Source organism: Portunus trituberculatus, chromosome 38 (genome assembly GCF_017591435.1).
Source record: "Portunus trituberculatus isolate SZX2019 chromosome 38, ASM1759143v1, whole genome shotgun sequence".
Taxonomy (NCBI): domain Eukaryota; kingdom Metazoa; phylum Arthropoda; class Malacostraca; order Decapoda; family Portunidae; genus Portunus; species Portunus trituberculatus.
In genome coordinates this window covers 16,028,654-16,056,153 of record NC_059292.1, presented here as the reverse complement: position 1 = coordinate 16,056,153, position 27,500 = coordinate 16,028,654, and the positions used below count along the sequence as shown (strand labels likewise).

Genomic DNA, 27,500 nt, shown 5'->3' with positions numbered 1-27,500 from the left:
CCCATCAACCAAAAACTCCCATGAGTATAAAGTCGCAGAACTCCGCCCCCTCTCTCTCTCTCTCTCTCTCTCTCTCTCTCTCTCTCTCTCTCTTTTTTTTTTTTTTTTATTTAAACATTATCTTATACTTATACATTTTACAATAAATCAGGTATATAAGGAGATTTAGACATAAAGCTCCTTGTGTTGGCAAGGAACTATTCTAAACGTCTTTTTCTCGTTAGTATATTGGTTTGACACCTCACTCACTGCACTACACTTCACAGCACTAGCCGGGCAGGGAGAGCGCTTCTCCAGACATTGGCGGCCACTTTTGTCTGCTGAGTTGATAGTCCCGCTACCTCAGCAGGCGTGGCCACCGTGAACTGATTCCACAGGCGCGCTGCCCTGGCTCTGAATGTTCGCTGGTGTTGTGAGGAGCGGAGAGAGGCACCAGTACCTGCTGGTCCCCATCCGCTGCTTGCCTCGTATTTCTCCCGGGTGGGTGTGGCGGCAGGCTGAGGCGGGAGATTGTGGCACACCGTCAAGGTTGCCACGTCCCTCAGTGCTCCAGTGACGTGATACTTGCCACGCTCTCCTCGTCTTCCCCCAATAGACGAAGAGCGCGCCTCTGTATCGCGTCGAGCCGGCTGGTGTGGGTATGGGCGCTGGACATCCATGTCAAGGCACCGTACTCCATACAGGGACGGATTTGTGCCCTGTAGAGAGTGAGGATGCCTCGCGAGTGCAGACTGCCAGCCATCCTGCGCCATCCTCTCTCTCTCTCTCTCTCTCTCTCTTTCTTTCCTTCTTTTGCTTTCTGCCGTTTTTTTCCTTTCTTCTCTTCACTTTTATTTGGTTTTCCTCCTTTCCTTTCCTTCGCTTGTCTTCCTATTCTTCCCTTCCTTCTCTTTCCTTTCCTTTTTGCCATCGCGAAGGTCAAGGCCGAGTGAACTAGCAACCCATATGCAGCATTTCTTTCTTTCACGGTCTTTATTTCAGTCTTCCTTTTATTTTCCTTCTATCTTTCCTTTTTTTTTTATCCTGCTTTTCATTGCCGCTCTCATCTTCTACTTATTCCTTTCTTCTTCATGTTTCCTTCTCACACCGTCTTTCATGACCACCTTCATCTTCCTTGCAGTCGTCTTCTATATTTCTTTCTTTCTTTCTTATCCGTCTCGTTCTTGCTCTTCTTCTTCTTCTGTCCTTCATCTCCAATATTCACATTTCACTCCTTTTTTCTCTTTCTCATTTTTCTTTCATCTTTTCCTGACCTTCACTTGTTAATACCAGTTAAGTTCCTTTTACTTTAATCCTTATCTTTCATCTTTTCTCCTCCTCTTCCTCCTCCTTCTCCTCCTCCTCCTCCTCCTCCTCCTCCTCCTCCTCCTCCTTTTCCTCCTCCTTATCATCATTCACTCCTTGCAATAAAGACAAATTTTTCAAAGTTTTTTTCAAAGTTTTTACTTTTCAAACGTTAGAGAAATAAAAACGAAAATGCAGCAAAGGAAAAAAGTTGACAAAATATATTATTACTAGATAAAAAAAAAAATAGACAAAGAAAAATCACTCAGTAGGCCTAATGTAGCTGTAGGTGAGTTTCCTTATAGGCCTGTAAAGTCAAGAATGCCAGATATAAATACCCAAAATGCTCTCTCTGTCTCTCTCTCTGGGTCATTGTCACTATAGCTATTACTAAACATTTTTTTTTATGTAATAGGTGGAACAAGCCAAAAGCAACAAGAATTGCAATAAAAACAGGGTCAAAAGAGTTAAGACTGGGATAAATGTCTTGAAATTATCACACTTGCTAAATCTACATTGCTGAGGATGGCTTACACGTCCCTTCTTCAGTTCATCATCATAATAGAGTAACTTTCAAGGTTGTCTGATCTATCCAACTCATTTCTTTGCAATCCATCACCCCATCCGTCACCTAACCATCATCTCTTCCATCGCCATCCCCTCACCTTCCAGCATCCCCATCACTTCCTGCCTTGCTCCATGCCATCCACCACTCCCCATCACTACTCACCCTGCATTATCACCCACGTATTATTAAGGGAGGCGGTGGCGTAGTGGATAAGGTGGTGAACGTGGGATCGGGCAGACGTCCACGCGTAGGTTCTATTCCCACCACGTATCGCCTTGATGCTTTGACATTTGTCGAGTGGTTTAAAGTTACCTACATTTCACCATGATACCCAAGTTCTAGGTGGTTACACCAAAGATAGGCTTAGGAAGGGATATGGGCCCTACTATGGGTACCACTATAAATAAAATTACCTGCGCCACTAATAGATGGAAACTTAACAGCGTTTCCAATACTCTTCAAATTACCTACAGGCGCTATAGGACAGGACATAAAAAAAAAAATCAATGGGGCATATCCACCAGGCCTTTAGGAGTAAAAATATAAAGTATATGAATATCATTTGATTTACTTAGTTACAATTTTCTAGCTGTGTTTGTCCGTCTATCTATCTACCTGTGTGTGTGTGTGTGTGTGTGTGTGTGTGTGTGTATATATATATATATATATATATATATATATATATATATATATATATATATATATATATATATATATATATATATATATATATATATATATATATATATATAAACAGATCACATATATAAAAGTAAAATTAATAATATTTAAGTTAATATTTCCTGGGAACTATTAATTAGAATCATCATTATTATTTATTGATGTCATTACTGTTACTATTATCATCATTCACGAATTAATGACAAATTTCTGACAAACACGTAAGGTTAATATTTCTTTTTTTTTTTTTTTTTACGAAATAAATGAAAACCAAAAAATGAATTAGATACTGTTCCAGAGAAGAAATAAATACATATTTAACACTTAGAGAGGAAAGAAAAATGTAATTATTTAGAAATTCATACCATTAAGAATTAAAATAGCCCTACAAAGAATGCAATTTTGAGCTTTAATGTGGCGTGGCGTGATGATACACACCGCGGGAATAGTGTGAAAGGCAGGGACACGAGGAGACAGAAGGACTTGTAGTATATATATAAAAAATATATATATATATATATATATATATATATATATATATATATATATATATATATATATATATATATATATATATATATATATATATATATATATATATATATATATATATATATATATATATATATATAGAGAGAGAGAGAGAGAGAGAGAGAGAGAGAACAATGAGTCCCCTCTATGAAATACCTTTACTCCTTTCTTTACTCTCCTTTCTATTTCACTTTCTCTATAGGTTGTTGATTTCCCGTTTTTCCTCCTTGCTTTCCTTTCCTTTCACCATCTTCTCAACCCTCTTCTTGTTTTTTGCACCTAATCTTTTCCTCTCCACTCAATCTTTCACTTCTGTCCTTTCGTCACTCTTTCCCCTCTTCCCTCCTCCCGTCTCTCTTGTTGCCCTTCCCTATGCGTCATGCCAGATAGTAGTGAGGTAATGTGTATTTCTAGTCGTGTCAGACAAGGCATGTCATTCTACTTGTCCTTCCTCGAACACGTGTTAACGGTTGGACTGCCACAGCTCCCAGTCAAGCGTTATAATTAAATGATCTGACGCAAATTTAGAGGATGTTTTTCGAGTGATGCGATTATTAAAGGAGGTATTGAGTTGTTCAAGCGATCATGTGCGTCTGAGTTTTAATTTCCTCCTCCTTGGTATCAGTGTTGTGGCGTTATTATCACTCCAAGGTTAAGTGTTAGTTTCCTCAGGCGTACATACATGGTTAGAAGAAAGTGGAGTCTTTTTCTTCATTTTTGTTTAGCCTTAAGTGTTCGTCCATCCTAAAATGTAAAATGAATACAATCTTAGATAATGTTTGTTTGCATTGGGAGTGAAATGAACTACTAAATAATAAAACAATACTGCTTTTGGTCCTTTTGATTTTACTTGTACTACTACTACCACTACTAACAATAATAATGGTAATGATAGTAATAATAATAATAATAATAATAATAATAATAATAATAATAATAATAATAATAATGGTAATAATAATAATGAGCCTTCTCAACTGAATTTTATCCTAGTATTCTTTTCCTATTAATCACCAATGATAATAATAATAATAATAATAATAATAATAATAATAATAATAATAATAATAATAACGATAAAAGTGATAATAAAAATTACATAGCACCAACAAAAAACATCAACAATTATCATCGTAACACAAACAACAACCGATAACACAAACCAAAAATAGCTGAGGCAATCCCGGAAAATAACACATCCATGATTAAAATCCTTGAATAAACACACGCAGCACTTCCTACGCCACAACCAGGCAGGAAAAATCGCAGCAGCTGGCTTACTCTTTCGTATTCCTTCACCACCATCGCTCTCTCCACCTTCCTTCTTTTCTTCCTCCTTCACTATAGCCTCTCTCCACCTTGCTCCTTTTCCTCCTTCCCTACGACTTTTTCCTATTTTCTTTCTCCTCCTGCTTGTCCTTCATCACACCCTCTCTCAATTCTCCTTCTCCTTCACTACAGCTTCTTTCATCCTCCTCCTCCTCCTTCTCCTCCTCCTCCTCCACTCACTGGTTCCGCAAACACAGCACCACATATTAGATACTCCTGAGGTAACAACGCTCGTTAGGAATTCCCCTCGCCACTCTTCACATCGAATTTTAGATTTCCCCTTCCCCCACTCCCCATCCACTCTTTCCTTTCCTTCCCCCACCCCAAGCAGGCCTCCGGGAAGCTTCTGTGAATCCCGGGCGTGACGTCAAGGAAGATGACGCAATAACAACATGGTTCGACGTATGCTGCTTGGCCCGGCTCCCTGTTTTCTCTCGGGAAAGAACATGACCTTGGACTGATGCCGAACCTCCACGTAAGCTGGTCTCACGCCCATCCCCTCCACTTGTCCCACGCTCCTCCCGCCAGTAAGTTTGTCCCACGTCCTCCCTTACGACATGAACTGGGGTATTTTGAAACATTGAGTTCTCGTGAGATCTGTTTTTAAATGTCACTGTGATTGTTAGTTGCCCTCTCATGGATGTGTTTCGTACTGGTCAAGCAGATTTCTTGTTAACCTTTTACGACAATGATGAAAGCACCTATGAGAGCTGTAATCCTGCTCCCCCTCCCGTGAACTGTTTTAATTAGTTGAGATAAGACACCAGAGCATTTGAGAATTTTAGAATCCAGGAAACTACTATTATCATTACCATTATTATTATCATTATCATTATTATCAAAGAATGCAACTATGAAGACTTCCTGGTGTTGTGCTGTTGAGGAATCCAGATTAGGTTTAGTGCGAGAAGAACCTGAATCTTCTTGTTCCTTGTGGCTCCAGTGACGAGTCCTCTTCCCCATCACTGCTCCCCATTATCTTACTCCCCCATCCTCCATCCCCAGCCTCAGCCAGCCTCTCACCCCTCCTCCCAACACACTGGTAGGATAAGACTGGGTGCAATTTCGACAGGTAAAAACAATGAAATGTCGAGAGGCGCTTGCAGGGTCAAAGCAGGAAAATATCTAAGCAATGAGCGGGCAGGTAACGGGATCAAGGTGAGGGAAGGAGGGAGGAGGGGAAGGAGGCAGCGCAGGAGCAGGTTCACACGGAGGGATGGAGGATGGAGGAAGGGATACAAGGAGTGGGGGAGGCTGAGATCACTGAATGAAATAGTAAATTGAGTTCGAACTATGGTTTGAAACAGTGACAAGTAGTTATCGTTTGTGTGTGTGTGTGTGTGTGTGTGTGTGTGTGTGTGTGTGTGTGTGTGTGTGTGTGTGTGTTGCTGCATGAAATATTTCTCCATTTCCTGATGATCATGAACTTATCATAAAAAAAGACGACTGTGTGCTTTACTACCTTCTTAGTAAAACACACACACACACACACACACACACACACACACACGTAATGGGGAAGACTGGCTGGGTGACCAGCAGACGACTGAGGTGAATTACACACACACACACACACACACACACACACACACACACACACACACACACAAACAAACACACACACACACACACACACACACACACACACACTAAGCTCCCAAATTCGTTAATATGCTTAGTAGTGGTAGTAATAGTAGTAGTAGTAGTAGTAGTAGTAATGGTGGTAGTACGTAGTAGTAATATAAAAGTAATGGTCAGACAGTATCCTTTTGACAGTGAAGGCCTAACAAAGCATAACACGCTGATCACCACCTATACTACGATCATCAACATCAACACTACCACCACCACCACCACCACCGCCACATCGCACATCAGGGTCAAGGTGAAGTTCAACAGCATTCCAACTGGACACCGCCTTCCTTCCTACTATCTCTCTCTCTCTCTCTCTCTCTCTCTCTCTCTCTCTCTCTCTCTCTCTCTCTCTCTGCGTTGCTCATGTTTTCCTTGCCATTCAGTCTTCTTTGTTATTTCTCTTCCTCTTTCCTCCCTTCACTCTGAACTTTTGTAATTTTCTTCATGTTTGTATCTCTTCTTTACAATATCTACATACATTCCTCCTTTTCTTTCCTCTTCCCTTTTTCCTTCTCCCTAACTTTCTTAATCTGTGTGCATACATCTCCTCTTCGTTGTATGAGTTTCTCTTCTCTCCTTTCCCTCTCTTTATCTTACTCTATCTTTATATCCCTTTCCCTATTATCTATCTATCTACCTTTCCTTGCTATCTTCCTCTATACTGTTCTTAATTTTTGTATTCACCACCTTCGTTATTTGTATATTTTCTTCCTCCGTTCCCTTCCCCAATTATATTTTTCTTACATTTTATTTCGTTATGTATATTTCATCGTTTATCCCTCTTCTTTCTCCATTCTTTCTATTATTTTTCTGTCAGCTACATTTATTCACACCTACAGTATATCCTCGTCCTGAGTTCCTCCTTTCCCTCTTTCTTAACTTGTCTTCCACTACATCTCTCTCTCTCTCTCTCTCTCTCTCTCTCTCTCTCTCTCTCTCTCTCTCTCTCTCTCTCTCTCTCTCTCTCTCTCTCTCATCTGTTTCCTTTCATAGGACGCTCTATCCTTCGAATCAACGTATCTCTTCCTATAACGAGTCACAACAAAGTTTTTAAGACATTAGAAAAGTTTATATCGTGAGATGATGGGTGGGTATAAACATGTACGTTATATAAAATTGCTCCATTCATTCTACATACCTCTCTCATTCCATCACGTGCTGGCTGGTAAGTGCTGGCTTATTTATAGTGCTAGACAGCCACTTCTATTCTCAATGTTGTGGGAGGAAAAGGACGAAAGGGAAATACTTTAACATTTACTGCTGCTTTTTTATGGTCGTTGCCTTGACGAGCGACCTTGTGGCAGCGGGACCCAAGGAAGACCTCGGCGAAACGGCTCCTTTCAGGGACCACTAGTAGTATTACACCTCCCGCCGCACCTTGTCTTGTGTGTGTGTGTGTGTGTGTGTGTGTGTGTGTGTGTGTGTGTGTGTGTGTGTGTGTGTGTGTGTGTTCATAAGATCAGTTTTATAGTACAACTGCTAAGTTTCCATCCTGAAGTTCTCTTAAAGCACATTTTTGTTTGAGTTTCTGCCTACTTATTGTATACAAGGTCTAAGACTGGGCTAAAGTTGTCTGGTTCTCTCTCTCTCTCTCTCTCTCTCTCTCTCTCTCTCTCTCTCTCTCTCTCTCTCTCTCTCTCTCTCTCTCTCTCTCTCTCTCTCTCTCTCTCTCTCTCTCTCTCTCTCTCTCTCTCTCTCTCTCTCTCTCTCTACCTACCTACACATCTGCTTTCAGTCAGTTGTTAATCAGTCCCTCTTTATTTTTTTGGCAGCTAAACAATGAAGGTGCAGCGCTTCATTTTCCATTCAATTAACTCCTGAACTGTTTTACAAAAATAAAATAAATCAATAGCCGATGAAAGATTTGAATTCTTTTATAATTCAGAAATGTGTTATAAAAATATACTTAGAATTTGTACGAGATCCTTTTACGGAGTGTGTGTGTGTGTGTGTGTGTGTGTGTGTGTGTGTGTGTGTGTGTGTGTGTGTGTGTATTTTGGATTATTAGCCTCACACAGATCAGTAACTCATGAAAGAAACACAAAACTTAATAAATAATCGATATTTCTAAAGGAGAACATATATTTTCTTTCTTTTTTATCTATTACCCGGCACTATATAAATAAATTATCCGGTAAATACATAATACTGTCCCTTAAACACGACAAGCTCTGAGGATCAGCGGCGCTCTTAACGGCTGGCCTTGTGTTGTCTTATCTCGCCCACCCTCCGGCGGCTTGCCACGTTATGTAATCCAGCGCCAGGAAAAAAACACAAGTGGGGGGGATACGTTAGTCCTTAGATAATAGAAGAAAAAAATATTATTACAGTACGTCTCGCTTTAGATAATATGCGCAAAAAATATACCTTCAGTGTCCATTTAGTGTAAACATGTAGTACTTTTTTTTATATCAGTTAACTCAGATGGATCGGTAATGTAGGAAATAGGCCAGTATTATATCAACGAAAAACTCCTCGAAGTTTCTATTTCACGCAGAAGATTCATGTACTGTACTATTACTACCACCACCACCACTACTATTACTACCACCACCAATACTACTACTATCACCACCACTACTACTACTATCACCATCACTATCACTACTATTACATACACACACACAAACAATATGAGGTCAACAAACATCAATGGGATAAAAAGAACGAATGCAAAGGAAAAAACACAAGATAGCTATTTCCCCTCTCTTATTTACTGGACTCGAAAGCTTGAAGTTCTACACAGGCAGTTACGTCATAAACCATAAGCTAAAAAAAAACAAGAAATACACAGTGGAACGTACCCTCCCTTTAAAAATAAACAACAGCACTACATAAGTAACTTTAGCGCAGTAATTAACAAAGAACAGAAAATCCACTGGGTATTGAAACACACACACACACACACACACACACACACACACACACACACACACACACACACACACACACACACACACACACACACACACACACACACACACACACACACACACACACACACAACGATAAGAAACATGTCCTTGGAAACCCCCAGAACACTGCTTGACGGACTGGTGGGGCAATGAAAGAGGAGGGAGATGGGGGTACAAGCTTTTTGGGGGGTGAGAGAGATGACGAGATCACGCTCTTTAGGGGTTGTAAAAGAAGGGCCATGTAGCAACCCCCCACCTCCCTTGTCAATCAGTCTTATAAGCCAGGTTCACGACTGAGAGGGGGCGGGGTGATGTTCTGGGGCAAAGGGGACTGTGGAGGCCTTGCGGGAGGGAGATGTGTGCCTGATAGGGGAAGATGTGAAGTGCAGGTGGCAGCTTCGGAGGTATGGAGTGTATTGTGTGGCAAGCGAGCGAGTAATGCAATCACTTCCTGGGAGACGTGACGAGTTGAAACAAGGGAATTTTTCTTGTCTTCTTTTCTATTTTTTCTCTCTTTTTCTGTCTCTCTCTCTCTGTTGTTACTAGTATTTTAATCAGTGTTACTGTTCTTTGTGTCCTTGGTGTTGCTGCTACTTTTTTTATTCTTATTTTTCTTTTCTGCCTTTTCTATTGCTGGTACTGTAATCACTGCTGTTGTTCTTTATCCTATTGTTGCTGCTACTACTTCTACTTTTCTTTCTTTTTTTATCTTTCTTTTCCTTTTCATTTCAACTTTTTATTTTTCCTATTCCCACCTGTCCTATACTCTTTTTTGTTTTAGTGGTTACCCTTGTTTCTTCTTTTCTTCATCCTCCTCCAACTCCCTTTCTTCTCTTTTCTGGTTACTTGTCGTCGTATAATTATAATTTGCCTTGCTATCGATGCTACGTATTCTCCTTTCCTTTGTTTTATGTATCGTTATGCATCGTCTAATTTTTCATGATTAATACTTGTCTGCCTTTGTGAGCTTGAAATGAATATCCAACACAATGCAAAATTTGAGTTCTTTGCGTTTAAGCAGGATGAAAAATAACATGTCTAAAATGCAGTTTAGTTACAATAGTACCTCATTAATTTTCTGTAGTATAGTTTCCTTCTTTGCTGTCCTCGCGAGTCTCATTTCCTACACATTGAGGCTTCTCATATTCAAGTTAACCTTGGCGAGGGCTCAAGCAGCTCCTCCACGCGAGGGTGGCCACCTTGAGTCGCATCGGCAGCCGTCCGTGAGGCATTTCCTGAGTGATGACTCTGACAACGCTGACATTAGACTCTTGTCTGACACTGTTGGAGACTCGACATTAATCTAACACTGCTGAGTCCCCTTCCTGATATTCCTAAGGCTTGGCATCTTGATAGCACCATTGCTAAGTCTTGCCTCGTCTTCCATTTCTGAGTGTCCTATACTACCAGGATTCGGCACCTGTATTTCACCTGACACTACTGAGTTCTTTAGCAGACACAACTGGCATACATCTAACACCTAAATCCTAAAGAACCAGTCCTCGATAAATGTTAACGTTATTTTCTTTTGCAATGTTGTGATAAGTTAAGAGCAATTACGTCCCAAACAACCTTGTTTTATTAATCTTATGTTTTAATTGTGGTCAACAGAATTACCTATCTATTTCTCCCTGTCTTACATACACATCCTCATCCCGTCCCTCACTATTTGGACAGTTCCTCTGCATTCATTCTCACTGCAAGCACATCAAACTTTTACTTATCACTCACACTTCCTTGACTATCCTGTGTCCATATTGAATCAAAACGAACCTCTTAATAATTTAGCCTTCCCACACACTAACTTCCTCACACTTGTAATGCTACTCATACTTCACGTTCATACCACCTCAATCTCATAAACCCACACTTCTTGTTCTGTCTCATGTTCATTTTTCAACCTTCACGTCCTCCTCATTCATCGTGTAATTCTGTACCACCACCACACTCTGACCTACACGCCTCCCTCGTCCCTCATCATCTATATCCTTCTCACGCACGCCACATCCACCTATAGCATTGGGAACGGCCATTGTCATCTCTCACGTCCACTCCAGTGCCCGCCTCCACGCCCCACCCACGGCCTCTACTGTCAATCACGGCGTGGGGAGCGAGGCCGAGTCCCTACAACGGTGTGAAGGTCCGCGTCCTAAACAACAAAGGCCACGCAGGCAATTCCGCTACGGGGCTGAGGAAGAAAAAATAATTGGAGCGTTGTGGTCGGTCATTAAATGCATTCATCCACAGCTCAATGCGGAAGTGAACTGTCACCGCCGCCGTTGCTGCTGCTGCTGCTTTGAAAGGCGGAAACCAAGGCTACAACAGCTCGGCGTATTTCGGAACATGACCCGCTTTCTCGCTTGTGCCGTTGTGGGAAAAATATTTGATGAAAAACACTGTAGCCTCGCCTCTGTTTGGAAAAAAAAAGAAAATGTTTCGTTTGTATCAAGTTAGCAACGAATAAAAGAATTGGTGGTAAAAAAGAAGTCTATTTAAATGTACGAGTCATAACCACACTCACTTCACGTAACAGTCACGTGATGTTTCCCAATCACTTACACACACACACACACACACACACACACACACACACACACACACACACACACACTACAATTATCCCTACCCCACCCTTCCCTAACCTGCAGCATCCCTCCTGTACAAAGAAAAATTAAAAACTACCACTCATTCATTTCCTGACACCACAGCACGCTACATACATGAATAAAGCAGGAAATTTTGGACTTCCTGGTAATCTAACTTCATGTACAGCGTTTTTTTTTTTTCTTATCGTCTCACTTTTTTTCACATTATCCATATCACTTCCCAGAACACTGCAGCGGCTGCTACTGCTGCTGTTGCTCTTCTCTTGCGTCACCTGACGTTGACCCTCAAGCCACCACCTCCACCTCCACCTCCTGCCCCTCCCACCACCTCCCTCCTCCTCTTGTGGCAAAACATTCATATTCAGTGAAGTCACGTGGTATCACTTGCTCACCTTGCAAGACCCGGCAGAAAAATGTTATTCTGAAGTATTACAGGAAAAGACTGAGTACGCGGAGAAAAAAAAATGATCGTGGGAGGCGGAGTGGGCGAACATTCTCCTCCCACGCCAGGTAGCGGTGCCAAAGTCTCTCTTGCTCCCTTGACAGCTTGTTACACCGCTACGAGTGCCTAGTGGATCAGTCAGGACAATTTATCGAGAACACCCTGACGTGGCTTGCTGATTTTCCCGGCACGTGTTTCCTGTCATGCGGTTTACAATTTTATATAATGATTCTTAAAGTTAAGACAAATACAACCAAAATATCAAAAGCGACAGAAATCTCCTTTATCGTATAGATCTTACAACAAGAACAATAACAACAGCAACAATAGTTACAATGATAACTTCTTACTACCTTTTCCTGATATGTCTTTGCCATTGCATCTTCATAATTGCTTCCTTGAACTATACGTATACCAGAGGTTCTCTCTCTCTCTCTCTCTCTCTCTCTCTCTCTCTCTCTCGCAATAGTAGTGTCTCATTTTGTCACTTGTGTAATTTCAAACAAAAAATGTTAAAGATTTCTTATGTCACCGTGCAATCATATTATTATTATTATTATTATTATTATTATTATTATTATTATTATTATTACTATTATTATTATTATCATTATTACCATTATTATTATTATCATTATTATTATGATTATTATTATTACCATCTTCATTACCACCCTTCCCTTCCGTGCCTGGGTGCTGTGTGGTGTCAAGAAGCCCAGAGTCACGTGCAGCGTTCCTCTAGCCCCGCCCGTGTCCTCTCGATGTAATGTTTCCACCTCACGTTCCCTGTGACCCTCCCAGCCAGCCAGCTAAGCCAAGCCGGACCACCGCTCCAGCCGCCACTCTCCGGCCAGGACCCCTGCTCGCATCGACCTCGCAGCGCGCGCATACACGACACACGAACGCACGGTACTTTTATGTGCATGAGAGAGAGAGAGAGAGAGAGAGAGAGAGAGAGAGAGAGAGTGTGTGTGTGTGTGTGTGTGTGTGTGTGTGTGTGTGCGTATCCCGTTATCAAACATGAGTGTCGTCCATGAGCTGTTCAAACATTATCAGAGAATGAAATTAATGCCATGTTTCGCCACCATACTCTCAAGTTTATTCTCTCTCTGTCCCCCCCAACTCTCTCTCTCTCTCTCTCTCTCTCTCTCTCTCTCTCTCTCTCTCCTTCCCTCCTTTTACCTTTCCCCTCCTTCCTCTCTTGTAACCATTTCCTTTCGCCTTCCCTCGCAATTCCCGTCCTGTTATCCCACCACCGACCTTGTCCTTTTCTCTCTCTTCCTATTACAAGCTCCTTCTGTTCTACGATTCCTCTCTCACTGTCTTCATCTTCTGTCTTTCCCAATCCTGAATCCTTTCTTTAATACTTTTCCGTGTTTGTGTTACTTTACTTCTCTCTTCTCTTGAATACTTCACAGCTGTCTTCTGCTTCCATGTCGCTCCCTTGTTCTTTCTTAAAACTCCATGTCTTCCCTTTCTTCTTCCCGTCCTACCTTTCCCCCTTTTCCTTTTCCCACCATCTAACTCCTCTTCTTCCTTCTCACAACATTTAGCTTCTCATTTTCCAGCTCATCTTCTTCCTCTTTCCTAAATTCTAGTCCTTATCCCTTCTTCCCAACTCCCAACTCCCAGTGCCCCCTAACTTTAAGCTGTCCCCCCTTCCTTCTCCCATCTCCCCATCTCCTCCTCCTCCCACCACCTCCTCCCCCCATAAGTCCTCGATTTGAGACATGTAGCCTTGTTTTCTTCTTTTGTCATGATTGGATCGCGTTCCTCTTTTTCTGTTCAGCGAGTTAAGTGAGGGCGCAAGGTTACAGTATTTCCTTGTGCAATATTTCGCCTCGTTGTATAATTACATGTCCTTTGTCGCCGCTATATAGAGAATGCCACCACGCATATTGAACAAAGAGATGGAAGGGTGGAGAGAGTGTGCGTGGGTGGGCGGGATGGTGGGGGAATGCAAAACGGAGAGATATATCATAAAGAGGTGCATTAAGTAGATCACGGTAGTAGAAATGTATGTAAGTATGCAAGTAAGTGTTCCTACTTGTCCGTTTGTGTGTCTTTCTCTGTTTGTCTGCCTTTGTACCTAGTTGGGTCTCCATACCTCGTGCAAACTGGAGCGAGACGAGACGAACGAGACGGGAAATCTGTATAGACGATGATGATGGTTTGCAGGCAGCGGAGTGAACTGAGGGAGGAACGCGGAAAAGTCGCCCGCTGATTGTTTTCTTTGTGGGTTTCTTATACTCTAGTCCAATACGTCTCGCCACCACTGATAGGCTTTTGTTTCGCGGCCTGATGGCAAGTTACATCACCGTGGACAAGATATCTATAATGGGATATGTATTGTATAAAGGTACGTTAGAATCGCCGCTGCTGACCCACTTGTCTTAAAAGAGCAATGCAAGGAAGGACACTGAGGAATTCTTGCAGTAATAATATAAGTGTATTTTAAACAGACCATCCTCTACCTTAATTTTCTCCATTTCAATTTATTCTTCTGCTCAAACCGGATGGATTGTGTTATTCATATTCAAATAGGAGAGCTTCTTCTGTTTTTTCTATAATTTTACCGAGTAGTTAGTGAGATAAAACCTTCTAAAAACAACGCAAGCACCCGTCGATTACTTGATGCCTGATTTTACCTGGGGTATCAGTGAACTTAAAAAAAATATTTTCCTATCCTTTTTATCAAACATATAGTTACAAAAATCATCCTGAGAAACCAGTAGTGACTAATAAATTTCTTAATGTCTGGTTGTCTGGCTAGTTTGTTCTTTTGCTATGACGGAGAGGAAGGGAAGGTAAGGGAGGAAACGCTGGACGCAACACAGAAAGGACTCAGGCAGATTACATTCCTGGTCAGGTGTGTTGCTGCAGGTCAAGGCGCTAGTCATCGTGTGCCGCTTACCTGTCATGTACACCCTCTTACACCCTCATTCATCCTCACCCTAACCCAGATACCACTTTCTTGCCGCCTTGACTTCTTACTGCTTCCTCCTCCTCTCTTCTCTTTTTTCTCTCTCTCCTGGCCATCGCAGTATGTAAAGGTGTGATTGCAAGGTCTTACGTGAATGGAGGAAAAAAATAAGGAAAAGGACAGGCGAGCTGAGGTGAGGAGGCTGGTGAGGAGGGACAGAAACAGGTGAGGAAGAGGAATGGAAAGGTGAGCAGCCTCTTGAAACTTGCTCTCCTCCAACCGCCACCTCTCCTTCTCTTCCTCTTCAATTATTTCTTCCTACATATCTACCTTCAGAACTGTGACTAATTATCAATAATGTCTATACGTTAACCTTAAATACCACTCATACCATTGTCATTACTCACACACACATACACACACACACACACACACACACACACACACACACACACACACACACACACACACACACACACACACACACACACACACACACACAGCACGTGCCTGAAAACCTTCAACTTACGTAAACTTACCCCGGCAAATTTTTAAGGACAACCAGTGAGGAAACACTAAGGTGAGATATTACGTCCCTCTCCCTCTCCCTCTCTCTCCCTCTCCCTCCCTCCCTCCCTCTCTCTCTCTCTCTCTCTCTCTCTCTCTCTCTCTCTCTCTCTCTCTCTCTCTCTCTCCCTGAAGCCACAGGTGATTAGTGCTGCTATCACCACTAATGAGAGGTGGGACAGGTGAGCAGGACGTGACCATACCTGGCAGCCTCGTCCTCCTACCGATAAGAGGTATCACGGCGGCCCTCACCAGTCACCACCACTATCGCCACCTCGTGATGTAACGCCCCTCCTGCCTGTCCTCTCTCCTCTCAACGGTATACACGCTACAAGGTCAGATTAGCTTGCGAGATCACTTCTAAGTTCGTTAATGAGTCAAAGGAGTGTAGAACTTTGTAACAGTGAGTTGTTGTTTTTACAGTAATGAAGGTTAGGTGATTGAAATTTGTTTTATCGAGTGTTTTTATTATTAGGATATCAAGGTGGTACTTACTCCATTGGTGGTAAGAAACTAATACTTAGGGATGGGGTTGTTTTCCTTAAGTGTTTGAGTGGTGATTATGTTGTTGTTGTTGTTGTTGTTGGTGGTGGTGGTGGTGGTGGTGGTGGTGATGATGGAAGTGATGATGGAGGTGGTGGTGGTGGTAATTATCACTTTACTTCGTGTGTGTGTGTGTGTGTGTGTGTGTGTGTGTGTGTGTGTGTGTGTGTGTGTGTGTGTGTGTGTGTGAGTGAGTGAGTGAGTGAGTGAGTGAGTGAGTGAGTGAGTGAGTGTTCGTCCGTTCTTTAATAATCTATAATAGTAATATGCATAATCGTATCATATAACAAAACAACCATCTGTTATTATTATATTATCATTATACAACAAACCAAGATCTGCAAATAAGTCTTATTAACATACACAATTAAAAAACAAAAATAACATGTTAGTCCTCAGAGGAGACGTATAGCAATCTGAACGCTAATATCTACAAACATCTGTAATACAAGTTTGATCATTACAAAATGCTCATGTGAAAGGCTTCGTGTGTGTGTGTGTGTGTGTGTGTGTGTGTGTGTGTGTGTGTGTGATTAAGTAATCAAGTGAATGTTCAAAGTTAAAGACACTGCACAATGTCACGCTTTAGTTCATATTCCACACACGTTTAAATTGTTCATCGAGCCATGTGTGTGTGTGTGTGTGTGTGTGTGTGTGTGTGTGTGTGTAAAACCAACGGTAATACAGGGAGCAATAACGAGCGTGCGGTCTGGTACAGAAGGCTGCCTCACCCCCGAGATGAAGGTTTGGGGGTGAGGGTGTGCGGCGGGGCAAGGCGAGGTTAGGGTGAGGGAGAGGTAGTGGAGCTGCGGTGAACCAAGATAGGAACACCAGACCTTGAGGTGAAGGAGAGACTAACTGAAACACTGACTGACTGACGAAAACAGAGACGGCGGGCGAAGGTGATGGCGTGGTTGAGTGGTATAGCAGAAGAAAAAAAGTCATGTAATAGGAACGGTAAAATAGACTGACGAATGATGCACACAATGATAAGTGGATGGGGCTGCCCAGGGTGGATAGAAGGTGAATGAAGGTGGATGAGGGTAAGAAAGGTCCACGAGGCGACTGATGAAGGGCGAGGGTGAGAGATGGAAGGTGGGAGGGTAAGTGGAAAGTGTCTGGAGGTGGGAAGAGATGAATAGAACTACAGGATAGAAGCACTCATGATGTTTCCTCTCATCCTTAACCATTCCCCTTAACACATCTCTTCTTCTCCGTCCTCCATCCAAGGTCAAGATGTATGTGTTTAGCTCCCGTCGCCGCCGCCCACTTGAGCTCGCCCCTACCCTCCCCCGTCTCCCCTCTCCCACAACCCTCAAACTCCCCTCACTCTCTGCCCTCCTACCCCTCATCCAACCCTCATCCGTAACCCGTACCTGCTGTACCCACACAAGGAGCTCTGTGCGTTATCCTTCAAGTCCTTCTGTGGTTCCGGGACTTAGAAAAAAAAAGTAGGAAAAGAAAATAATTAAATGAAAAAAGCGCAGTAACTGATATATCTACTTGAAAAATTCTAATTACGTGAATCAAAGTCACGGTGATAATTTTCATAATGTAGGTATTCATTTGACTGGAGAAGCACTTACATAACGATATATACTGTCATTATGTTCAATTTAAGAGGCAGTGATGGATGAGGGTTGTGCCTGTGTGTGAGAGCAGAGTGGAAGGGGGAGAGGGTAGCTAGTGCTGGGGAAAGGAAGGTTGGTGGTGGTGGTGGTGGTGATGGAGAAACAGAGAGAGAGAGAGAGAGAGAGAGAGAGAGAGAGAGAGAGAGAGAGAGAGAGAGAGAGAGAGAGAGAGAGAGAGAGAGAGAGAGAGAGAGAGAGAGAGAGAGAGAGAGAGAGAGAGAGAGAGAGAGAGAGAGAGAGAGAGAGAGAGAGAGCAGTGCAAGTCTGTATGTACTATAAGCATGGAACACGATGTATGAGAAGAGAATGGCAGATGATCATTATTACTTCCCTGAATTCATCCCGGGTCATCATCACCTCTTCCGGCCCTCCCTGCGCCAGCCAGCCAGCCAGCCAGCCAAGGTCCGTCCTTCCGTCCGCTATCGAGTCTGGGGTGCGTGGGTTGGGGGTGAGGGGGTGGAGGGGCGAGTGAGAGTGTTAGGTAATGCTGTCAAGGAGTGTCACTTCCTACACAATGCACTTCCTACCCTAACCTCGCTCCACACTCTGAATCTTGCCTGAAACTCAATGCACCACGACGGAAAATGAATTAAAAAACAATTATTTCCCATGAGATTGTAGAAAGAAAACGTGACGTTTGTAACAAGTTTAATTTCACGGTATCTTACATACACACACACACACACACACACACACACACACACACACACACACACACACGGAGGTCGTGAGGGCGCCCGTGAAGTAATGAGGTTCTGCAGTCGCCTTGACTGAGGAAATTAAAGGCTTCCGGTGTAGGAGGAGGATCAGCATCACACTCCCCTTCCCTCGCCCCTTCCCTGCCGTTGCCCACCGCGTCCCATAGTAGAGAAGATGACGATGCAGGGAGATGAGGGAAGCGATAAAGAGTTTGAGAACAATAACCCCGACAGGACGGCTGACTGCACTCGCGGGACAAATGCCCTCTACGCGTCACCGCCCAGACACCCGCCACCTGGGAGGCTGTCTCTTGCATAACTCCATCTCAGACTTTCCTCCGGAGCCTTCGGGGATCGGGAGCGAAGTCAAAAGATTTGCATTCGAAACCATAATACTTCTGCACTAATGAATGTTTCTTTAATCTTGCCTCAGACACTGACAATCACCCGCATATCTACTGTTCATGGACAAATTTACATAAGGACACCGATATTGTACCGCCAACATCACAGACGACATGCACTGATCCCCTCTAGTGAGCAGTTGGCAACGGGAGCAGTGGTTTCCAGGAAGGGATGGGAAGGGAGGGAGAGGAGGCAGATACTATGGAGAGTCACCTTGAGGTCACTTGTCCACAGAAACAATAAGCTGGTGCTACTCCCGCCGACTCCACCACATCATCGCAATGATAGAGTAAAGGTCATGAATATTATAATTTGTCTTCACCCATGACTGCTTCAAGGATCTCCAGTGCCGTGCCTAAGAAGTTGCTCTGTACAGCCAGCAAGACACCGCCAAGAGAAACAGATGCAAAACTTTCACAATCTACGTGCCATCTTATTTTGTTATTGATTCTTTAAGTCACCGCCGCAATGTTGCATCTTTATCTGTCTTCTACCGCTGTTTTCATGCTGTCTGCTCTTCTGAACTTGCTAACTGCATGCCTTCCCCCCTCCTGCGGCCTCGCTGCACAAGACTCTCTACTTCTTCTCATCCCTATTCTGTCCATCTTCCTAATGCAAGAGTTAACCAGTATCTTCACTCCTTCATTCCCTACACTGGTAAACTCTGGAACTCTCTACCTGTGTCTGTATTTCCACCTGCCTATGACTTAAACTCTTTCAAAAGAGGAGTGTCAAGACACCTCTTACGTTAACTGGACCCTCCTTTTAGATTTTTCTGTTTTTTCTCTTTCTACTTTTCTTTTAACAGGGCCTGGCAACCAGCGGGATTTTTTTTTTTCCAACACTGTGTTTGCCCTTGGCCAGTGCCCTTGTAATGTAAAAAAAAAAAAAAAAAAAAAAATATTTCAACAAACGACCTTAGTCTACGAACAGCCATTTCACCAACGGGAGATAGAGTATGCAGCAATTGAAGTGTTCCATTAGACACACAGAGGAGTATCAATGTGGGCGGCGGCAAATATAAGTATGAGGCAATCATAAGTGGATGCAAACGGTGGGAATTAGGAGAGAACTTAATATGATTTCCTCAAGTAGGCTGGTCCACTAGCAACGGGAGTTCCCCCACGAGGCTAAACACGTCATAGGAATTTTGATGAGGGTAAACTATCTTCATCCTGAGTGGAGGCAGATAAAAAAATAATATTGATAGAAAGATGTATGCGAGAGAGAGAGAGAGAGAGAGAGAGAGAGAGAGAGAGAGAGAGAGAGAGAGAGAGAGAGAGAGAGAGTTGAGGTAAGACGACGAGAAGGTAAACTATCATGTGGTTACTCAATAAAATAGACCCTATTAATGGTAGATAAAGGCAGCAGCATCATCCTGAAGACAGGTCACGCTGCGGGGGACACTGAGGCCCTGATGTCGGGAGACCACTAGCAACAGGAACAACAGTTGGAGCCGCGGACAAACACTGCAACATTACAACACACCCCTTGGTCCCCCCAGCTTCACTGCACCACGATCCCACCACCCACCTACCTTCACTCCATCATGCAACACCAGCAGATTACCACGAGCAGACACAACGACCAGCAATCACTACCACCTGATTACAGTCTTGCCACCGCCACCACCATCGCCTCCACCGCAAGTCGTGACTACCGCCCGGCGCATTAATTACACTGCTATTTGGGTTGTCTGGTGGTGGTGGTGGTGGTGGTGGTGGCCTGCTTTCCTTCTATAAGAGTCAGAATTCCCGGTTCAAGTTTGAGTTGAAATTAAGTGGGATGTAAAGAAAGTTTGCCAATTCTTCCACCACCACCACCACCACCACCATGACAGCAGCAGGAGTCTCAGTCACTGTCACCGCCTCCGTCCTCCGTCCCCTGTCCTTGCTGCCGTGTCTCCTTCCGCCACAGGCATCATCTGTATATTCCCCGAATTTTTTAAGGTTATAAAAGCTTAAAGTTCAAAATCACATGCCAACTTTGCATTTAATGTCAAGGTCGACTTGACTTTACTGACAATACTCCTTCATGAACACACACACACACACACACACACACACACACACACACACACACACTTAATGAATTACAAAAATATTTCAAGCTTATAAATTATTTTCTTCTTCTCACATAATCCTTATTAATATATGAACTGTTTTAAATGCCGAGGTGGCGACAAATTTCTGAGCATTTAGAATCCCTCACACACAATCCCCAAGACAATGAGTCATCTTAAGACACACCAGGAACTAAACCGGCAAATTTCTTGACATAACTAGCTTGTTGAAGGAGGCTGTTTTCTTTCTCTATCATTAGTGTCCCTGGTCAGCCGTCACGCCACGTGAAGTTAGAAAAACTAACACAAAATAACTACATAAATTAATAAACAATTCAAAGATAGATGAATACAGATAGATAGATACATACACACACAAGTATATATATATATATATATATATATATATATATATATATATATATATATATATATATATATATAGAGAGAGAGAGAGAGAGAGAGAGAGAGAGAGAGAGAGAGAGAGAGAGAGAGAGAGAGAGAGAGAGAGAGAGAGAGAGAGAATCACATAAAAAATAGATAAACGAATCCGTAAGAAATATAAAGAAAAAAATAAGCAAATCACTACATATATTTGATAGATAGACGAACAGATACATACATACACACACATGAATAGATAAAGGATAGAGAGAGAGGACATTAATAGCCATCACACATTTCCTCATAACTATCACGTACATCATCTTGCCTATCACCATCCGTTAACGACCGCAACACCTAATGGCCCTTCAAACTAAACACCAACTCACACAACAACCTCGTTACTGCATGGGGAGGGCGAAAACATAGATAGCTCAAATTTTTTTGCGCCGTAGACACAAGAGCTCCCTCGCTTGCCCGCAGGAACTGAACACCTGCGACCAAGATGTCATGCACAGGTTGCCTCGTCCACCTAGCTTCCATAAATGTCATGACTTAACGCGTGGCTTGGAAAAAGAAAGTACAAATAAACTAAACTACCAAACTATCACTTTTATATATATAAAAAGAATACATACTTTCGCCGATTTTTATATATATTTTTTACTGCCACATCAATTTGATTTTATTCTAAATATCAATAGAGGATTTCATGAACTTTACGCTTCTTATCGACGTTTTTTTTTTTTCTTTTCAGTGAACGGGTAAAACCTTTTTCTAGTTACTCATCTACTACAGTTATACCGATATTAAATTTATTCGAACTAACAAGTGGAAAGAACATTAATTTGATATTATTGTAGTAATAGTAACTAGATTCATCAAACACACACTACTTTTTACTAATGGTTCACGGGGACATTTTGCACATCACCAACTACTCCCGGTAATGGATATCAGTAACAAAAGTTCATTGTGTGTTATATTACAAGCATGTAATGGAGATCCCGCTTGGACTACTATAGTTTACCGGGCGCTCATGGTAAAGGTAGCGGTATAGTTTCTGCCGGACACTTCACTGAAAATACAGGACAACCAACGATATTCTAGACACTAGTAATTCTATATCATTGGAAGGAAATATAATGGTAGCGCAATCTATCTTATCAATTAGTATGAAATAAGTAGGTAGTCACGGGGCGATGGTTTGGGGAGGCTTTAACGATCGTCCAACTGTTGGTTACCTCCCTCCTATCTCCCATCTACCTATTACCGCATACACTTCGTATCTATCCAGTGTGTTATCCGTTTTACGAATATATTTAAAAACAGGATTAGTATAACGAACAATTAATTTACATTTATGTGTATTCTCAAGCTATAGGCAGCAACACTGACTATCCCTGAGCCGGTGAAAATATCTCTGCAACACCGCCTATATCATTTTTTTCTGGTCAAGAGAAGTATGAAATGACCACTTAACTACCGCTTATCTCATACTTTAAGAATAAATAAATGAGTGAAACAAATTGATAATTACAACTAATAGTATGATTGTCAAAATGAGCTGACCAATACACCGTACATTGTTCAGGAAATACCTAAACAATACAATGCCAAAACATAAGCAAGCATAATTTTTTAGAGTTCACCGGTACGAGAGAGAGAGAGAGAGAGAGAGAGAGAGAGAGAGAGAGAGAGAGAGAGAGAGAGACCCCGGTAAATTCTTGCATTACTGACGATACGAATAATGGAGACAAATGACAAAGCAACACTCACAGGCTGTCCATCACCAATGTAGTGTTTCCCGCGTCTTTCTCGTCACCATGATCACCATTCTCCTCGCGGCGGGTGTCCTTCGATATGTCCTTTTCAACAGGCACACGAGACACACAGACACTAACGCATACACTTTCGCAGGTTTCTCGTGGGTTACTGGGGAGGCATGGGAGGGAGGCTGTCCTGGGAGGAGGTGGGGGGATGGAGTCACTAGTGGAGAGCAGGGAAGGATAGATGGGGGATATTGAGGGAGAGGAATGGGGGTAAGAGGGAGAAAGAAGGGGCGGATAGAGGGTTGGGGAGGGGATAGGGAGTTGCTATGGGTTGGTAGTGGGTGATTAGGTGGTGGTGGTATGGTGCATTGTAGAACTTTCGAGTGAAGCCCAGAAAATGATATACATGTAATTATTCTCTTTTTCCTGGTGTCCTTGTATATTTTCTGCGCTTGTGTGGTTTGATGTATAAGACTGTTTTGATCCGTAAATCCGTGTTGGTATCCATGTTTTTTGCTTTGTTTTGTCTTGTTCTGTTTTATTTTGTTCCCCTCCTCTGTTATTAACATGATAAATATCATAATATTTCGCTTGGTTTTCACCATACCACTCACTCCAAGTAAAGCGTAGTCGTCCTTCCTCCAGCACCCACATCTTGTCCTCGCACATGACATCTGGTTGTGACGAGACATTTTTCCCTCCCGGACTCACAGCACAGACGTTGACAAAGTGTAACAGTGCATGAACTACTAAGAAAACTGCGAACACGTGTACGTATCATGCAGATCTTTTTTCTTGCTTCACATCTTTTACATAACACCAGCAGCAAATAACACGAAGCAGGGTGATCTCCGATGAAGAAAACTGAAAAAAAAATACCTTTCTAGTCAGGACGTTAGGTGAGGGGGAAGGAGGGTGAAAAGAGAGGGGGAGATGCGCAGTCCTCCACTCCCTTGGACAGAGAGCATTCAAGTGGCGTTTTCTTTAGGATTAAGCTTCCTTTATTAATATTCCTCTATCACACACGTACGTGTTGTCAAGATACCTTTGGGGAGACTGTGGCAACACAGGAATGAATGTCTGACATGAATGCATGATGTTAAACAATTAAAGGCTGGACGATAACCCTCACTAGCCATTTAAGTTGTAACCAAGCACTCCTCGTCACATTTTACGTTGCTCCACCACAAAGTGCTCGTATTTTCGTAAAAAAAAAAAAAAAAACAATCCAAGGCTGTTTGGGTAACCAAGGAATAAAATGAATGTGACGTGCGAAGGTGATCCAAGAACGAAGGTCTAAGCTTTGGCAGAAGATAAAACACAGCAAATCTAAGCATATGTAATCGGCCAGTGGAGATATCCTAGCTGTGCGATATAGAGGCATCCTAATTTCGCTTGTCGGAACACACCGTTTGGATAGTGCAGGAATTGTATTTGTAACAGATAGAGGGAGCGACGTGGAAAGGAACCAGTGGCAGACCCTTACCCTATTAGATATCCTAACCTATCTCAACTTGACTTGACTTTAAAATGATATACTCACGTGATTCAGCACTAATTACAGTACTTGTAATAATTCTTTGTTTTCACTTAGTTTGTCCTTACGATTCAGGTAGTGGTGGTGGTGATGGTGCTGATTCCTTGGGAATTGTATATTGTGGTTAGCTGAATAAGCACCCTGGGAAATAGAGCCGGAAAAAAAATGGCGATAAAAGTGAACGAATTGGTGTTAAGGAAAATAACAGGATTCGTTGTGGTAATGGTTGCGATCCAGTTATCATTGTATTACTGGTAGTGAAGACGCGTGGCAATGATGGTAACAGAAGAGTTGTGACTTGTTATAATAGTAGCAGATAAGGTGATGGTAATGAAGGCAAATGTTGCATCACCCACACCGCAACACCGTCACTGATCATGTGGGTGCACAGGTTTTCATTACGAAAGAGAAAAGAAAGAAAGAAAATGTGGCAGCAACAACAAGCCCACTTTATTTTCAAGCCCAGGAGTGAGTCGTGTCGAAATTTTGACATTCACACTACCCACTTCAATCAACTCTACCGAAGACCTTCAGATACTTTATTTAGTTTAGCGTTGTGTATGTGTGTGTGTGTGTGTGTGTGTGTGTGTGTGTGTGTGTGTGTGTGTGTGTGTGTGTGTGTGTGTGTGTGTGTGTGTGTGTGTGTGTGTGTGTGTGTGTGTGTGTGTGTGTGTGTGTGTGTGTGTGTGTGTGTGTGTGTGTGTGTCTTAATATTTTTAGTTATCTGAGTAAAGAGGCACGAAGAATGTAAGCACAGTGTTTACAATTTGTGGGATCTGTTTTAAGATTATGTTTTGTTTGGTGAGTTTTATGATCATTAAGTGCATGTTTATTTTATGGACTACATAATAAGTTTTAATGTGTTCATATGTTATAAACCTTGGTGGTCAATAAATTAACTAACTACGTGGATTTCCTGTGGGAAGAAGCTAATGAATATGAAAATAAGGGATGAAAGTGGAGTGGAGTGGAGTGGAGTTGAGTGGAGCATGAGAAGGGTGGGGGGGGAGGGCAGGAGCAGCACTGCCAAAGTTCTTGACGTGTGTTGCTCTGACGTGGAATGCAAAATAAAAAGAAGTGAAGCAATAGTTGAGTGAGTGTCTCGAGGTCTCGCTCCGACGTTCAGCTTCTGAGAAAATTATTTAATGCTTAGTATTCTTCATAAGAGTCAATGTTTTCGTTCTTGACAATCGTTCCAGTTTACATTATTTCCACAAATGTGCTAAACTTAGATTTCCTGGGATGTCACTTGGGGAATACTCATTACTGGAGAGGCCTGTTATTGTTTTGTAGGTTCTTTTCCATCGAGTCAAGGTAGGTGCCAAATCAACAGTCCCGTCACTCACCTCCATCAATTATACCTAAAGTCTCTACTCATATATCAATCATATACACATTACTTAACATGCATTACACACACAACCCAAAGCCCCATCACGTATACTAATCACTCACACACCATTCGTAACCCGTCCTTCACACATGCACGCGCACATACACACACACACACACACACACACACACACACACACACACACACACACACACACACACACACACACACACACACACACATCTTACAACCAAAATCACACTACTTTTATGATTTAGTTCTCCGAAATTCACTCCCAAAGAGTGATGAAACCTGCACAACGAAGTGAAAAAAAAGTTATATGACACAAACGGTCTTGTTCCTTAACTCAAAATCTGGAGGCAAAAAAAAAGTCACATTCCTCCATTTTCAGTCTCAGGATCGTTTTACTCAAAGTGTTTTTCTCTCTCTTTTAAGGACGGTTTTGAAAGACCACTAAGATGTTTGCTTTGGTTCTATTCGGTACAGCATGTTCCGTTTCGTTGGTGCGTCGTTATTTACTGCTCTTGATGATGAGAGAAACAAGAAACTGGTGACATTTTATGAAGCCTACAAGATAGATAGTTGGATTCTAAGGAGCAAATACAATCTATTCTGTCCAACTCGCTAATACAAGAGTTAATCGGTACTCTGTCATTTATACGTTCCTCTGGTAAACTCTGGAACTCCATGCCTGCTTCTGTATTTCCATCTTCCTACGACTTGACTTCTTTTAAGAGGGAGGTATCAAGACATTTTTCCCTTACTTTTTTGGATAATTCTTAATAACTCTAAGGGAACTGGCAATCTAGTGGGCCTTTTTTTTTTTTTTTTTACATTTTTTGTTGCCCTTGGCGAGTCTCCCCCTCTTCCGTAAAAAAAAAATATCACAGCACATCTCTCACAAAAACAACCTTGAAAACCTTACAATCTCCAGTAGAAGCCTTTTAATTTTTTAAAGATGAGGAGGCACCGGAATGTTAAGAAATAGGGCTTTAGATGGGCTGGACCTTGACAGACAGCTAGAAGCATAGAAACAAAAACAGATATTAAGAAAAAATAATACCAGTTGCTTGACGTGTTTAACTCAATAGACTTTCTTTCCCCTTTTATTTTTTTCATTTAGATTTAAAGAACGAAAAAGCGTCCTACATATGACTCCACTTGGCACAATTTAATTTTATCTTTGGTAAAATAGATAGATAAACAAAAAACAAAACAAAAAATCCATACGTCATTTCTGCTCAATGAAAAGGCATGATTGAGCAATGAAGTGTTTTAATAGGTAATCTGGTGCTGGTGAAAGATCTACTGTGCTTCTATATATCTCTCAAGGTCACGGCTGAAGCTCATTTATCACAGTAATCTCCCTAAACTCAACGGAATTTTGCCAGGCACGAAGTGGGTGGATTACTTGAGTCACTCCACTCCCTCGCTGTGCCAATACCGAGTGTTTTTGTATCATGTGAATGCAGTTAGTGATGAAATATAGCGAAGAGAGAGAGAGAGAGAGAGAGAGAGAGAGAGAGACGTATACAAACGCACGAATTGACAAGTATACAGACAGAGACAGACAAACGGACATACGGATAGAATTTATCTACTACAACACAAATAATCAATACACTATACTTAA

General features: G+C 42.1%; 1 protein-coding gene and 1 long non-coding RNA gene across 6 annotated transcripts in view; one reads left to right on the top strand and one right to left on the bottom strand.

Annotated features, from left to right (window-relative positions):
- LOC123515178 overlaps nucleotides 1-23,297 on the bottom strand; it is a 263,389-nt gene extending 240,092 nt beyond the window's left edge. For 3 of the 5 annotated variants that reach the window (XR_006677807.1, XR_006677808.1, XR_006677810.1), the window contains exon 1: nucleotides 22,984-23,297. The gene's annotated coding sequence lies outside the window, so the exon portion shown is untranslated. The remainder of the gene's footprint in view (nucleotides 1-22,983) is intronic. The other 2 variants (XR_006677806.1, XR_006677809.1) reach the window with 1 other exon arrangement.
- The window catches only part of LOC123515179, a 28,197-nt gene continuing 16,356 nt past the window's right edge, over nucleotides 15,660-27,500 (top strand). Inside the window, exon 1 of the long non-coding RNA XR_006677811.1 lies at nucleotides 15,660-15,816. This is a non-coding gene — a long non-coding RNA (uncharacterized LOC123515179). The remainder of the gene's footprint in view (nucleotides 15,817-27,500) is intronic.